The sequence below is a fragment of the Phocoena sinus genome, chromosome 15 (genome assembly GCF_008692025.1).
Source record: "Phocoena sinus isolate mPhoSin1 chromosome 15, mPhoSin1.pri, whole genome shotgun sequence".
NCBI lineage: Eukaryota > Metazoa > Chordata > Mammalia > Artiodactyla > Phocoenidae > Phocoena > Phocoena sinus.
The window spans coordinates 32,430,148-32,445,941 of NC_045777.1; the positions used below are offsets into that span (position 1 = coordinate 32,430,148).

Here is a 15,794-nt window from a genome sequence, read left to right on the forward strand (position 1 = left end):
TAGTCAAATTCTTACTCTTTTTCTCACACCTGATGGGGTTTGTAATGGTTAGGAAGACCTTCTCAGTGTTTAGTGTTTAGAAATACACTTCCCAGGACTGGAAAACAAAGAGTTGCACAACTCAAGGAAACTTTTGGAACGTACAAAGTGGACCATACTGAACTCAGGTCCACTTGCCCGACTCGCAGCAGAGCCAATCTACTGACAGGAGGTTGGGTGAAGGAAAGTACATCATTGATTGCAGGGCACCAAGCAAGGGAGTAGGAAACAAGCCTCAGATCCAGTCCATCCTGGTCTTTGATTTAAGGGGTTTTTTAAAGGGAAAAACAAAAAGGCTGGGACTAATCACTGTTTTGTGATGTTTCTGTGACAGTTCCCAGTTTTGGGAGTCAGCATGTTTCCAGTCTATGATTCTCAGGCCAGGTCATCCATGGCTCGGGGGTCTGTGAGTTCATCTTGCCCTGGAGAAAGAACCTGAGTTTGTACATTAATGGTGATGTCTATAATAGCAATTTTAGTACATTAACGATGTTATTGACAACAGCAATTTTAGTCATCTGACTCTGCTTGATTAGTGTTCAGTTAGCACAGGGCTGAGGTCAGAGGGGAAAAGAAAGGGAATAAACTTTTAGAGAGAGCTTAATCATAAACTTGGTAATGGAATTCGGTTTTAGGGGGACTCAGTTTTGAAACCAAGCAGGGCTCTGCAAGGCTCCCCCAGGTGATGCCAAAAGCTCAGCTTCTCTGTATACCGGTGCCGAATCGAATCTCGGAGACCAAGTTTTGAGTAAGGTAGAAAAGGATAGCTTTATTACTTTGCCAGGCAAAGGGGGAAACAGCGGGCTCCTGCCTTGAAAACAATGTGTCCCCACTTGCAGAGGATAGTCAGAAGTTTTACAGTAATGGTTCAAAGAGGGATGATCAGCTCGTGGACATTCTTCTGATCGGTTGATGGTGAGGTAAGTAGGAGTCAGCATCATCAACCTTCAGGTTCCAACTGGTCTGGGGTCTACATGATTGTGGGCAGCATACCATTATTAATCATTAACTTCTCCCACCTGGAGGGAGTTTCAGTATCTGCAAAACAGCTCAAAGATATTGTTGTGTGTATCCTTTGATGGGGACTGAGGACCTTGCCCTAAGGCTGCACTATTGCTTCTCTTGACTGTTTGTTTCTCCCTTGTCTCACATCCTCCCTTCCCTAATTAACAACTGCTTGAATCTGCCCCTTGGAACTTAGGGAAGGTCATGGAGGCTGAATGAAGGCTATTTTCTGTAATCAAAGAAATGGAGGACACAGAAAGTCTTTGTGTCCAGCAGCCCCACAGGGCCCTGCTCTGTATCACAGGTACAAAAGCCTTTCTGCGTTCCCCATTTTTTATTGGTAAAAAAAGGCCTCAGCTTCCTAGATCTTCCCTGAGTTCCAAAGTGCAGATTCAAATAGTTACTAGTTAGGGCACACAATAGTGCATCAATAAAGCAGAGTCCTAGTTCCTCCTCGGTGGATATACAGAACAATCTGATACAATCTCTATGTTCGACAGGAACTAAGGCCCCCGTCCAGGTGGAGGATGGTAACTTCAAGCCCAGCACAAGAGTTCTGGAACACCACCCTGTTACCTCACCACCAACCAATCAGAAGAAAGTCACATACCTATAGCCCTCACCCCAAATTTTGTCTTTAAAAACTTTCCTCCAAACCACTGGGGAGTTCGGGTCTTTTGAGCACAAGCAGCCCATACCCCTTGCTTAGCCCTTGCAGTAAACCTCTCTCTGCTCTGAACTCTGACGTTTCAGTTTGTTTGGCCCCACTGTGCTTTGGGCACATGTACCTGGGTTGACAACAGTTTCAACATTAAATTTTGTGATCCATTAATGTGAGTGTATTTTACTTTTTACTGGAAGAGGGCAAATGACTGAAATGCTTTTTGGTGTCATGGGGAATGCTATCTTCAGCTAAGGATGAGAAAGGCAGGCCTGAGGACACCACAGTCTGCACAGGTCTCTGAATTGCACCCCACGGGCTTCCTCTAAGTCATGGTGTTGGGAGGAAGGAGAAGGTCGGTAATTTGGTGCCTGATGTTTGAACCTGTGATTTAACCATCATGGTGTGTAAGAAAGTGGTTTTACTTTATCTCCTTATTTCAGAAGGTCATTGTCAAAGATAATGACAAGCAAAATAATTGGAGACTCAAAAGTGACTGATAAAGCCAGCCAAAGCCAGTAGTTCTTTGCAAGGTCCACCAAGTCCGCTGCATACTTGCTCACATCTGGGCATTGAGACTTATTGTTGAGACTATCACTCAAAGGTATATGTCAAAAAGACAAGTGGATATTTAATTTTTTTTTTTTGGCCGCCCTGTGCGGCTTGAGGGATATTAGTTCCCTGAAACTGGCCCCCTTGCAGTGGAAGCACGGAGTCTTTATTTTTGTATTTTAAAAATATTTATTTATTTATTGATTTATGGCTGCGTTGGGTCTTCGTTGCTGTGCACATGTTTTCTCTAGATGCAGCGAGCGGGGGCTACTCTTTGTTGTGGTGTGCAGGTTTCTTATTGCAGTGGCTTCTCTTGTTGCAGAGCATGGGCTCTAGGTGCGTGGGCTTCAGTAGTTGTGGCACACAGTCTCTAGAGCACAGGCTCAGTAGTTGTGACCCATGAGCTTAGTTGCTCTGAAGCATGTGGGATCTTCCCGGACCAAGGATCAAATCTGTGTCCCCTGCATTGGCAGGTGGATTCTTAACCACTATGCCACCAGGGAAGTCTCCAGAGTCTTAACCACTGGACCACCAGGGAAGTCCCAACAAGTGGGTATTTAAAAAGAAAAAAAAAAAGAGTGATTGCTGTATCTTTGACAGTGAGGCAGTTCTACTTTTTTTAAAACATGCTTTTTCCTACATTTTTCTTTTTTACTCAGAAAAAAATCATATTGTATCTGTATAAAGTCAGTTCAACTAGCTGAAAAATAGATAAATAATCTTTATATCTGGCTTACAGAGTACCAAATAATTGGGTGGAATTTAAAAAAGAAGGGCTATTTTGTGGAAAGAAATATATATTTTTTAACTCAACAACCATTTATTAACGTCTACTATTTCAAAATAATTTTGTTAGGAGTTGTGGGGTTTTTGAAAACAGAAAATCATAGTCTTGGGACTTCCTTGGCGAGCCAGTGGTTAAGACTCTGCACTTTCACAGCAGGGGGCACGGATTTGATCCCTGGTCAGGGAACTAAGATCTCACATGCCATTCGGCGTGGCCAAAAAGTTTTTTTAAAAGGAAAAAGGAAATCATAGTCTCCACTCACTATCTAGTTATTTATATTCTTTGCTATTTTCTAAACCTTTTCAGGGAATAATTTAGAAGAATACCAAGCAATTAGGAGCAAATTATTTTATATTTTATGGTAAGCACAGTTCTCTGCATGGTCTCTCCTTATTTCAGAAGGTCATTGTCAAAGATAATAAAAACATCATTTGGAGACAATCAAATGTATGCTTCTCAGACATGTTTAAACACACCGTGTGGGTCAGCCTCCAGGGTGGCCTCAGATGATCCTTGCCTTCAGCAGTCTTCAAACCCTCGTGTAGTTCCCCTTTCACAATGAATCAGGCCATAAGTGACAACAGAATACAGTGGGAGGAACAGTGTGTAACTTCACAGGCTAGGCTTTTAAAGACGCGGCAGCTTTATCTTGGTCTCTCGGATTGCGTACTCTAGGGAAGGGACCAGCAAATTAGGGCTTATGGACAAAATCCAGCCTGAAGAATGTCTTTTTTTGTTTTGTTTTGTTTTGTTTTGCTGTACGCGGGCCTCTCACTGTTGCGGCCTCTCCCGTTGCGGAGCACAGGCTCCGGACGCGCAGGCTCAGCGGCCATGGCTCACGGACCCAGCCGCTCCGCGGCATGTGGGATCTTCCCGGACTGGAGCACGAATCCGTGTCCCCTGCATCGGCAGGCGGACTCTCAACCACTGCGCCACCAGGGAAGCCCTGCAGAATGTTTTTGTATAAACTGTGAGCTAAGATTGGTTTTTATATTCTTAAAATATAGTTTAAAAAAGAAGAATTTATGACAGAACCTGGAGGTGGCCCACAAGGTTTAAAATATTTACTGTATAGTCCTTTACAGAAAAAGTTTGCTACCCTTGCTTCAAGGAATCCAGGCACTTTGCTGTGAGCACACTCTTATAGCTCTGTGAAGAAGCCAGTATGGACGCGACTGCATCTAACCATGCCACTGCCAGAAAACTGGCCCACAGAAACGCTAAGGGATAATAAGCCTCTGTAGGGAAGGAAGACATTTTCCTCTACCCTTCTAGGTTTTTCTGGCTGGTCTAGAATTAAACTGACATGAGACAGAATAGCAGGAGAAAATTAAATACGTTTAATAACATGTGTACATGGGAGAGACCCAGGAAAACTGAGTAACTCACCAAAATGGCCCAAACTCTCACCTTAAAGACTACCCTCAGCTAAAGACAAGAGAGGATGTTGAGGGTGGGGCCAGTCAGTTATTGGCACAGGAAAAGCACAGTAAACAAGGGAAAGCTTGTTATGCAGATTTAAGTCAGTGCCTTCTCCATTGATAAGAGTTTCTAGAGATTTAGTCGTTCTCTTCCTGTTACATCAAGGGAGACACTGGCCTTGCTCAAATCATTAATTTGGGAGAAAAGTGAATTTAGTATTGTTGGCCATCAGCCAGTCAATTACTCCATCAAGCAGTTTTTTTTTTTTTTTTTTTTTTAATAGTCCTGGAAAGGATTTAGAGGTGGGAAAATTAAGGCTCACAGCGGTTAAATGGCTACACTCATAGAATTGGTTAGGTTTGAAGCTCAGTCTCCTGACAGCACATTCAGGCACCTGTTGCTCCACGGTTGAGTGTAGACAGTCCATGGTGGCTCTGGGCTGTTGGTCAGACATATCTGTCCCCTTCATCATGAAATCATATTTTATTTGTTAAGTCCTCATAAGGGTCGAGTTGCTAGGAATAGATGTTTTTCTCCAGTATCATGGAATGTCCAATAAGCAGTATTTTTAAAGTCTTTACTATTTGCCTAGTATTGTGCTAGCACTGATTTTTAGATCTTAAGGTCCAAGCTTATGTTCATTATAATGAGTGAGACACTGTCCAGTGCTGGGTATTCATTGTTAAATAAAACCCAGACCTCCACCCTTATGGATCTTCCAGTCTGGTCAGGGAATATCTATCTGATATTCTTTCTTTTGTTATCAACTTATTGCTTAGTTATAGTTTTATAATATTGCATGACTGAAAAACAATAAAATGCCTTGAAATTCATCAGTTACCTAACCCTTGAAGTAAGTTTTCCTTTCTTCTTTCTTAAAGGTAAATCCCCAGATGGAAGAGCAATTAGATCACAGTTCAGAATGACAAAGAGAGATAAGGTCATTGCAAACAATATTATTCTACTTTGAAAGAGCTATTTTGGTCTTTCACCTAAAATGACTTCTTTCTGCTGAAATAGATTTGGCTAAAGTAGCTTGCTTAGCTGATGGTAGAAAAATCAACTCTGAAATATAAAAGTTTCATAAAACTGTGACATAACTCAATTTATACAGTCATTATTCAATCAATGGCAAAACAGCATTCCCTTTTGGCCCTTTTGGACTGCAATAAACTGTTTTGCCATCTCTGCAGATTAAAGGTCCCAATTATTAACTATTTTGTTTTGATGATGACTTCAATTAGTTTTCATTTCTTGTGCACTGACCAAGTGAAAGTGGTATTACCAAAAACGATGGTCTGAGGCATGCTATATGGCAAAGAAAGTCACTCCAGTCTTCAGAAATTGCTCCAGGAAATTGCTCCCATCAGAAAGATAAAACTTATCACAGAAAGGCCACAGGAGAATAAATGAGAATTAGTTTATAAGTAAACAAACTTGTTTTTCAAGGAAAGAATGACGTGGCAAAAGGCTCCAAGGGTTGTTTCACTGATAACAGGTCAGGAAAAAGTCATGTTTTTTACACTTCTTGCAGGTTGTAAGTGTTGAGTGGGGTGGGGAATGGAGGAGACCTGGGAAGAGATTTATTTATTCCTGCATATAACAGAAATTTCTTGAGTACTTCCATGTGAGTCATTAGGCAGGGCTCTAGACTAGTATGAAATAGACATGGTACTTGCCCTCAAGGCACTTACAGTCTAGTAGGGGAAACCAAAAAGGCAAAGGAGTTTAGGATAATCAGGAGGAGTGTGAGCTTTCCTGGGAGGGACAACTAACTCATATTTGACAAGTCAGAGAAGGTTTCCTGGAAGAATTCCCTAAAGCTGAGATCAGAAGCATGGGAGAGACAGAAGAAGAGGAGAGGAGAGTGTTCCTAAGGAGGAAATTGTATGGGTAAGAAGCTCAGAGATGAGAGAGAGCAAGTGTGGAGTATTTAAGGAAAAGAAAATGGTGCATATGTGGAGAGTTGGGGGATAGTAATGGGAGATAAGGAGTAGGGGTCCTCTAAGCCTGGTTAAGAGTTTCAGGGAATTTCCTGGTGGTCCAGTGGTTAGGACTCCACCCTTCCATTGCAGGAGGCCTGCGTTCAACCCCTAGTTAGAAAACTATGACCCCACATGCAACACTGCATGGCCTCCCAAAAAAAAACTTTTTTAAATAATTGAAAAAAGAAAGAAGTTTGAGTTTCAGCCTGAGGGAGGGCAAGAGAGTGGTATGATTACTCCTCATTTAAAAAAGAAAACTCTGGGGAGTTCCCTTGTTGTCCAGTGGTTAGGGCTCAGCACTGAGCGGAGGGACCAAAAAAAAAGAAAAAAAGAAGAGAAAGAGAACTCTGGCTTCAGGGGGAGATGGAAAGCTTTTGTCATCTAGGTAGTGAATAATGGTGAGCTGTACTCAGAAAGTTGCAGTGAGGATGGAGAGAATTAAGATCTATTCAGTAGATCTTTAAGAGAAAGAATCTGTAAGATTACTGATGGATATGGGACATGCTGACAAAGGAGGAGAAAAAGTTTCTGTCTTTGGCAACCAAACGGTCTGACTCACTGAGACAGGAGATTTGGGGTGGGGGTGAGTGTAAGCAGATAGGGTAGGGGTTCCTCAGAGAACCAGGCATGGCTTTCTTGACATAAGAGAAGCCATTTTTGGCCTAAGCCAATTTTGTGATCTAAGCCTGGGCACAATGCTTGCCCTTGAACGAGTCTCAGTAATTAATGATCTTAAGGGAAAAAAAGAATGCAGGAACAAATGACTATTATCAGGCAAGAGAAGTAACAATAACAAAGATAATAAATCTGTTGTAAATACTCCCAGTTCTGTTTCAATGGTAAAAATTAACCTGAAGCAATTTCTTGAGCTGTTTTGCAGAATTTAACCACTGCTCCCACCAGCACTCAACCACCAGATCAACTGGAACTTAAGGGATGAAGATATTGACATTTACTGACCTTCATGACTTCAGTCAATGAAAGCTTGGACTCTGTCAACCTTTGCCCCAATTCTATGCTAATTATCCTCTGCTCAGACCCCTACGTGAATATGCATGTATGCTTAGCTTAAAAATTCCTCAATTATGCTCTTCGGGGAGACACTGCTTTGGGAAGACACTGCTTTGGGAGAGGTCTTGATGTTTTTCTTACTTGCGGCAAATAATAAACACTTCTTTCTTACAATTTTTGTGGTGGAGGTTGAGATAAAGGTATTGGAGGATATGTCAACTTGAATCGCAGGAGGAGACTGGCTTAGAGGTTTGGGAATCATCTGCATGGGAGGGAAAAGAGAAGACGATTTAAGAACACTGAGAGAGGTCCACGTTGAAGAGAAAGAGTTTGTAAAGGTGATTTAGATGATTGAGAGGCGAAAGAGAAACATTGGAAGAAGCTGGTATCAGGGGACCTCAGGGACAAGGGCTTTCCAGAGAGAGGGAGTGATCAGCAATGTTCAATGCCATTGAGAACCAGGTGGTAGCATCAGACAAACACACTGAGAGACATTCTACAACATAACTGACCTGTACTCTTCAAAAATGTCAACGTCAAGAATACAAAGACAGAAACGGAGGTTAAAGGAGACTAAAGAGACATGAAAACCGAGAATGCAATGCATGATCCAGGATTTTCTTTTGATATATATATATATATATATATATATATATATATATATATTTATTTATTTAATATTTATTTATTTGGGTGAGCCACAGGATCTTCATTGAAGCACGGGGGATCCTTTAGTTGCGGCATGCGGGTTCTAGTTCCCTGACCAGGGATCGAACATGGGTCCCCTACATTGGGAGCATGGAGTCTTAACCACTGGACCACCAGGGAAGTCCTGTAGCAAGTTGTAATTTTTTTTTTTTTGGCCTTACCCCACAGAATGTGGGATCTTAGTTCCCCAACAAGTTGTTATTTTTAAAGTCAGTTTTAATGGTTGCATAATGAGATAATTAATTTCATTCAATTATATTTGAGTTTATCATTCCTAACACGGACGGGAAAATAATGTCATTCCAGGCTTTCTCTAATCACAATCTATCATGCTACTTTGGAAGAGTAGCATGTGTATTTTTGTGAGATACACATGGAAAAAAGTGAAAATCAAAATTATACACTGATTGGGACTTCCCTGGTGGTCCAGTGGCTAAGACTGCACTCCCAATGCAGGGGACCTGGGTTTGATCCCTGGTCGGGGAACTAGATCCCACATACTGCAACTAAGACCCTGTGCAGCAAATAAGTAAATAAGTAAATATTAACAAAAAACTTATACACTGATTATCAAAGCATAAAGCTGGAAGCAAAAGTGAAATTTACAGTCGCCTTGTTAGGTTTGTCTAAATATGGGCTTCCCTGGTGGTGCAGTGGTTGAGAGTCCGCCTGCTGATGCAGGGGACACGGGTTCGTGCCCCGGTCCGGGAAGATCCCACATGCTGTGGATGGAGCAGCTGGGCTTGTGAGCCATGGCCGCTGAGCCTGCGCGTCCGGAGCCTGTGCTTCGCAACGGGAGAGGCCACAACAGTGAGAGGCCCGCGTACTGCAATAAAAAAAAAAAAAAAAAAAAGAATCCATCTGCCAATGCAGGGGACACAGGTTCAAGCCCTGGTCCCGGAAGATCCCACATGCCGTGGAGCAACAAAGCTCGTGTGCCACAACTACTGAAGCCCGCACTCCTAAAGCCCATGCTCCACAACAAGAGAAGCCACTGTGGTGAGAAGCCCGCACAACGCAACAAAGAGTAGCCCCTGCTCACTGCAACTTATTAGAGAAAGACCACATACAGCAATGAAGACCCAAAGCAGCTAAAAATAAATAAATAAATAAATTTATTTTTTAAAAAAATTGTCTTCAAAAGGTCACTACATCAGTCAGCTTGCTTGCCATAAGCTCAAAGTATCTGGCAGGTAGTTGGTCAAACCTCAGCTAGTGTAGGACTCCTGATTTATGGGGTTCTATCCCAGTGTAGACATCTATAGGAGGCTGTGAGTGTACAGGACGTTTTCAAGAAGGTGATGAAATGGAACAATAACCCTCAACTCTTTCGCGTGGTCCTGCAGTTCTGGTAGTTGTGTACAGCTACCTGAACGCAACATGTTGAAATATTAACATTCTCTTTGTTAATTTCACTCTACATTTTATGTTTATTTAAATGTAGACGTTCAAATTTTTAAACGTTTAAAATATTTCTCCTGTTCCCTTTAGTATCCACCAAGCACATTTATCAATAAATCTCTAGAAATTGCCCGAACTAGCCATTTGCGGAAAGCAGTGCTGGCGGGGCCAATGCCCTCAGTCAAGATGGCCGTAACTGCCTTCCCTTGTTCTTTTCTGACCTCAGCAAAGATGGTTCCTGCGACTTCCTTTCAAACTCTGCTTTTCCGGTAACAAACGTGGAGTCACCGCTTCCGGTTTGAGGCGGCTGCTGTTGCGGGGCGGTGAGTGTAATCGGGGCCTGGCGACTTTTCTGGGCCAGTTTTCTCTGCGGATTCACTAGTGGATCGGATTGGGGGAAGGGAGGGGGTCTCCGCAAGGCATCAGGCTGTTCTCTCCTAATTGGGAAGTTACGGCTGCTTTCCCTGGCCTGCTCCCAAACCCCTCCCCCACCACGGGCGGCCTCTGCAGCGAACGCCTCGGGGAAGCCCCAGAATTTGCGTGCAGTGTGTCTAAATGAACTTCGGTTCTTCATTTTTTTAAAAACAACTTTCTTGAGACATAATTGACAAATTATAAAAAATTCCCATTTAAAGTGTAAAATTCAGTGGCTTTTCATATATCCCCAGAATTGTGCATCCATCACCACAATCTAATTTTAGAATATTTTCATCATCTCGAAGAAAAACCTTGTACCCATTAAAAGTTACTCTCTATTCACTATGGCTTCCCAGTCCTAGGCAACTGATAGTCTACTTTTTTGTCTCTATAGATTTGTCAATTTGCATATTTGATATAAATAGCAGCATACAGTATGTGGTCTTTTTTGACTAGCTTCTTTCACTAAGTATAATGTTTTAAAAGTTTGTTCTTGTTGTAGCATGTATCGGAACTTAATTCCTTTATTGCAGAAAAATATTCCTTGTATTCATATACCACATTTTGTTCATCCATTCATCAGTTGATGGACATTTGGATTGTTTCCACTTTTTGGTTCTTATGAATAAAGCTGCTATGACCATCTGTGTACAGTTTGTGTGGACACATGTTTTTATTTCTCTTGAGCACATATACCTACGAGTGGGATCGCCTGATCCAACCATTTGAGGAACTGCTAAACTGTTTTCCAAAGTACTTGAGCCATTTTACCTTTCTGTATGTGGATATCCAGCTGTCTTAGCGTTGAAAAGACTGTCCTTGCCCTGCGGAATTGTCTTGGCATCTAGGGAACTTCAGTCGATAACTGTAAGATTTTACTTCTGGACTCTCAATTTTATTCCACTGACTGTTTTTATTCCAATACTACACAGTCTTGATTATTGCAGCTTATAATTGGTTTTGAAATCAGAAAGTATGAGTACTCCAAATTTGTGTTCTTCGTTTTCAAGATTGGTTTGGCTTGGGCTTCCCTGGTGGCGCAGTGGTTGAGAGTCCGCCTGCTGATGCAGGGGACATGGGTTAGTGCCCCAGTCCGGGAAGATCCCACATGCCGCGGAGTGGCTGGGCCCGTGAGCCATGGCTGCTGAGCCTGCGCGTCCGGAGCCTGTGCTCCGCACTGGGAGAGGCCACAACAGTGAGAGGCCCGCGGACCGCAAAAAAAAAAAAAAAAAAAGATTGGTTTGGCTTTATGGGCCCCTTGCATTTCCATATGTACTTTTAAACAGTTTTGTCAAATGTCTGCAAATTAAAAAAAAAACAAAACAGATTTTGTAAGAACCGTATTGATCCATATACCAATTTGGGCAATATTGCCATTTTAAAATAGTAAGTGTTCAATTCCATGAACATAGGATGTCTTTCCATTCATTTGGAGCTTTAGTTTCTTTCAACATTTTAAAATAGTTCTCAGTGTACATGACTTACATATTTTTCATTATGTGTACTTAAGTATTTTATTCTTTTTGATGCTATTGTAAATGAAATTACATTCTTTTTTAAAAATTTTATTTTATTTATTTTTGGCTGTGTTGGGTCTTCATTGCTGCACATGGGCTTTCTCTAGTTGCAGCAAGCGAGGGCTACTCTTCGTTGCAGTGCACGGGCTTCTCACTGCTGTACCTTCTCTTGTTGCGGAGCATGGGCTCTAGGCATGTGGGCTTCAGTAGTTGCGGCACGTGAGCTCTGTAATTGTGGCTTGTGGGCTCTAGAGCGCAAGCTCGGTAGTTGTGGTGCATGGGCTTAGTTACTCCGTGGCATGTGAGATCTTCCAGACCAGGGCTTGAATCCCATGTTCCCTGCATTGACAGGCAGATTCTTAACCACTGTGCCACCAAGGAAGTCCAAAATTATATTTTTAATTTCATTTTTAGGTTGTTTATTGCTAGTGTATATAAATACAAATGATTTTTCTGTATTGTTCTTGTATCCTGCAACCTTGTTTAACTTTAATTATTCTAGTAGTTTTTTTTTAAGTGGATTCATTGGGACTTTCTATATACAAGATCATGTCTTATGCTAATAGAAATAGTTTTACTTCTCTCTTTCCAATCTGGAAGCCTTTTATTTCATTTTCTTGCCTAATTGTGCAGCTAAAGGTTTTAGCTCCAGTACAGTGTTGTATAGAAGTGATGAGAGCAGTTAATATTAAATTGTTCCTGAGCTTAAGGGGAAAGCATTCAGTCTTTCACCATGAAGTACGATGCTAGCTATGGTTTTTCTCAAAAATGCCCTTTATCAGATTGAGGAAGTTCCCTTCTTTTCCGAGTTTGCTGAGTGTTTTGATCATGAATGGGTATTTGACTTTGTCAGTTGATTGTGTGTGTGTGTGTGTCTGTTGTTGTTTCTGTCCCTTATCCTAATATAGTGTATTACATTGATTGATTTTCAGATGTTAAAGCAACTTTGCATTTCTGGGATAAGTTCTGCTTGGTCAGGGAGTGTAATCCTTTTTATATGTTGCTTGGTTCATTTTGCTAGTATTCTGTCAAGGATTTTTGTGTCTGTATTCATGATACTGGTCTATAGTTTTCTTGTTATGTCTCTGTCTAGTTTTGGTGTGAGGATAACAGTGGGCTCATTGCGTAAACTGGGAAGTGTTCCGTCTTCCATTTTTTAGAATAGTTATCCACAAGAGGGAAGGACAGGTGCAGCGGGAAGAAGCAAGGCTTATTGGAAAACCTGATGGAAAGATAGAAGTGGGGTCAGAGGTTGGGGGAACCAGGCTAGAAGTTTCTGGGTGGTAATTAATGTTTCAGAGGAGGAAAGAAGAGGAGAAAGCCTTGGGATATCCTTGAGGAGGTCCAATTGGAGATGGAAGATGAGCCACAGAGGAGGCAGGAAGGAACAGGCCTAGCTGGGATGTCAGCTGGGTGAGTGGCTTCCTGAAAAGTAAAGAAAGAGTGTCAGAAGAAGGAATTTCTAGAAGTTATGGTGGAGTGATTGAGTTGGTGGAGATGAGAAAATGAGCCAATTCTAGACTCTTGAGAAGTCTGTGGAAGTGAGAGGAGATTGGCTGTGAGGAAGGCAGGTGTCAAAGGTTTTCGTTTTGCTTTTCTTTCTTGACAATTTTCATATTGATATAATTTTATACCTTCAAGAAATTGCAAGACTAGTACAAGGAACTCCCAAATAACACTTTCCAGATTCATCAATTGTCTACACTTGCCCCATTTACTTTATCATTTTCTCTCTCTCATATATATATATACATATATATATATATACATATATATATATATATATATATATATATATATATATATACTGCAGACATCATGTCTCCCTAACACTAAATATTTGAGTGGTATTTCCAAAGAATAAGGATATTCTTTTACACAGCAGGTTTTATTGAAAATGGGAGTGATTTGGGCCTGTTGAAAAGTGTAAGTGAAGATCCAGTGGAACAGAAGCCAGAGAAGGGATTATCGTCTCCGAAGGCTTCTGGAAAAGTCCAGAGAGTGGAATCTAAAGCCCAGGTGGAGTGGTTGGCCTTTGCCACACAAGGGACAGCTCCCTGTTTTACAGAGAGGTAAAGCAGTGTGCGGACGTGGGAGCCTTTGTTATGTTGATAGAGCTGAAGAAGTTCCTCTCTGCTGGCTTCTGTTTCCCTTGTCAATTAGGAAGTGAGATGATAGGCTGAAAAGAGGAGGAAGGTATGTGAGTGATGGAGAGGGTCTGAGTTGAAGAAGAGTGAGAAAATATGAAAGAGTCGAGGAGGGGGTTGAGAGGAAGTTATGAGATAAATATCTCAGGATCCATTTAGCCAGATAGCCCATTCCAGGTAGGTGCTCAGACACTTAGAGAGAGCCAGTCTGCCCTGACCTGTTTGATGACTCTCATGTCCAGCACACAGAAAATAGGGAGATAGTTGAGGTCGTCTAGGCTGAATTTTGCCAAAGGAGTGTGATAAAAAGACAGAATGGGCAGGGCAGGGAAGTTCAGGGTATTAACAAGACTGTGAACCATAGAATCTACTGGAAAAGAATGAAAGAAGCAACATGGCTATAGGATGGGAAGTAGAGGGGCAAATGGGCTGGTGGTTGGCTGGGAAGAGAGGAGCCTGTGATTTGTTTTTTAATTATTACTGTTTTACTTATTGGAGCTAACCATCATGAGCACAGAGACTGTACTAAGTATTTTACATGCATTAATTTTATATAATCCTTATGACAACCCTATGAGGTAAGCATAGTAATCAAGCCATTTTTATAGATGAGGAAATTGAGGTTAAGTGACTTGCCCAAGGTGACAGCTAAAAAGTGAGAGCAGTCTCTCCAACTCCAGAGCCCCTGCACATCTCTGGACATTTTTGCAGAGCTTCTTAGCTGTGTTCCTTACTTCACGTTTACCCTCCTCTCATTTGTGTTTCACTCAGCTGACAGAGTGAGCCTTTGAAGATGCAAATTGATTATATCATACACATCTCCTCAGAAGCTTTCATTATATCAATTTTTAAATGGAAATATGTATAAAAATAAGTGAATTGATGGATGAATAGAGAGTTGGATAGCTGGTTATCTGATAAAGAAAATCATAGTAAAATGTTAATTATGAAATCTAGGAAAAGGCCATATGTGACAAGCCCACAGCTAAGATTAGGAACAAGAGAGTGATGCCTACTTTTGTCACTTCTATTTAACATACTACTGGAAGTTCTAGCCAGAGCAGTTAGGCAAGAAAAAGAAGTAAAAGGCATCTCTATTGGAAAGGAAGAAGTAAAACTGTCACTGTTTGAAGATGACATGATATTATATATGGAAAACCGTAAAGACTCCATCAACAAACTGTTAGAATAAACAAATTCAGCAAAGTTGCAAGATACAAAATCAACACACAAAAGTCGGTTGCATAATGAACTATCAGAGAGAGAAATTAAGACTACAGTCCCATTTACAATTGCATCAAAAATAATAAAATAGGGCTTCCCTGGTGGCGCAGTGGTTGAGAGTCCGCCTGCTGATGCAGGGGACGCAGGTTTGTGCCCCGGTCCAGGAGGATCCCACATGCCGCGGAGCGGCTGGGCCCGTGAGCCATGGCTGCTGAGCCTGCGCGTCCGGAGCCTGTGCTCCACAACGGGAGAGGCCACAACAGTGAGGGGCCCGTGTACCGCAAGAAAAATAAAATAAAATAAAATAAAATAAAATAAAATACATAGGAATAAGTGTTTTTCTTTTTCTTTTTAAAAGATTTTTGTTTTTACCTAGGAATAAATTTAACCAAGAAGGTGAAAGACCTGTGCAGTGAAAACTACAAGACATTAATGAAAGAAGTTGAAGAAGACACAAATAAATGGAAAGATATTCTGTGCTCATGGATTGGAATAATTAATATTACAGTGTCCATGCTACCCCAAACAATATACAGACTCAATGCAATACCGATCAAAATCCCAATGACATTTTTCACAGTAATAAAACAAACAAAAAGAAATTTTGAACTATGAATGATTCTGAATAGCCACAGCAATCTTGAGAAAGAACAAAGCTGCAGGTATCATGTGCCCTTATTTCAAACTATATTACAAAGCTATAATAATTAAAACAGTATGGTGGCATAAAAACAGACACATAAATCAGTGGAACAGAATAGAGAGCTCAGAAATAAACCTATGCATATATTGATTACTTTATGAGAAAGGAGACAGGAATGTCCAATGGTGAAAGGACAGTCTCTTCAATAAATAGTGCTAGGAAAATTGACAGCACATGCAAAAGAATGAAATTGGACCACCATACACAAAAATTAA

At 41.3% G+C, this 15,794-nt stretch overlaps 1 protein-coding gene across 10 annotated transcripts in view; it reads left to right on the forward strand.

The window, feature by feature from the left end:
- The first annotated feature begins 9,750 nt into the window (after nucleotides 1-9,750).
- The window catches only part of SHLD1 (shieldin complex subunit 1), a 95,156-nt gene continuing 89,112 nt past the window's right edge, over nucleotides 9,751-15,794 (forward strand). For 4 of the 10 annotated variants that reach the window (XM_032605839.1, XM_032605843.1, XM_032605842.1 and 1 more), the window contains exon 1: nucleotides 9,751-9,894. The gene's annotated coding sequence lies outside the window, so the exon portion shown is untranslated. The remainder of the gene's footprint in view (nucleotides 9,895-15,794) is intronic. The other 6 variants (XM_032605838.1, XM_032605840.1, XM_032605841.1 and 3 more) reach the window with 4 other exon arrangements.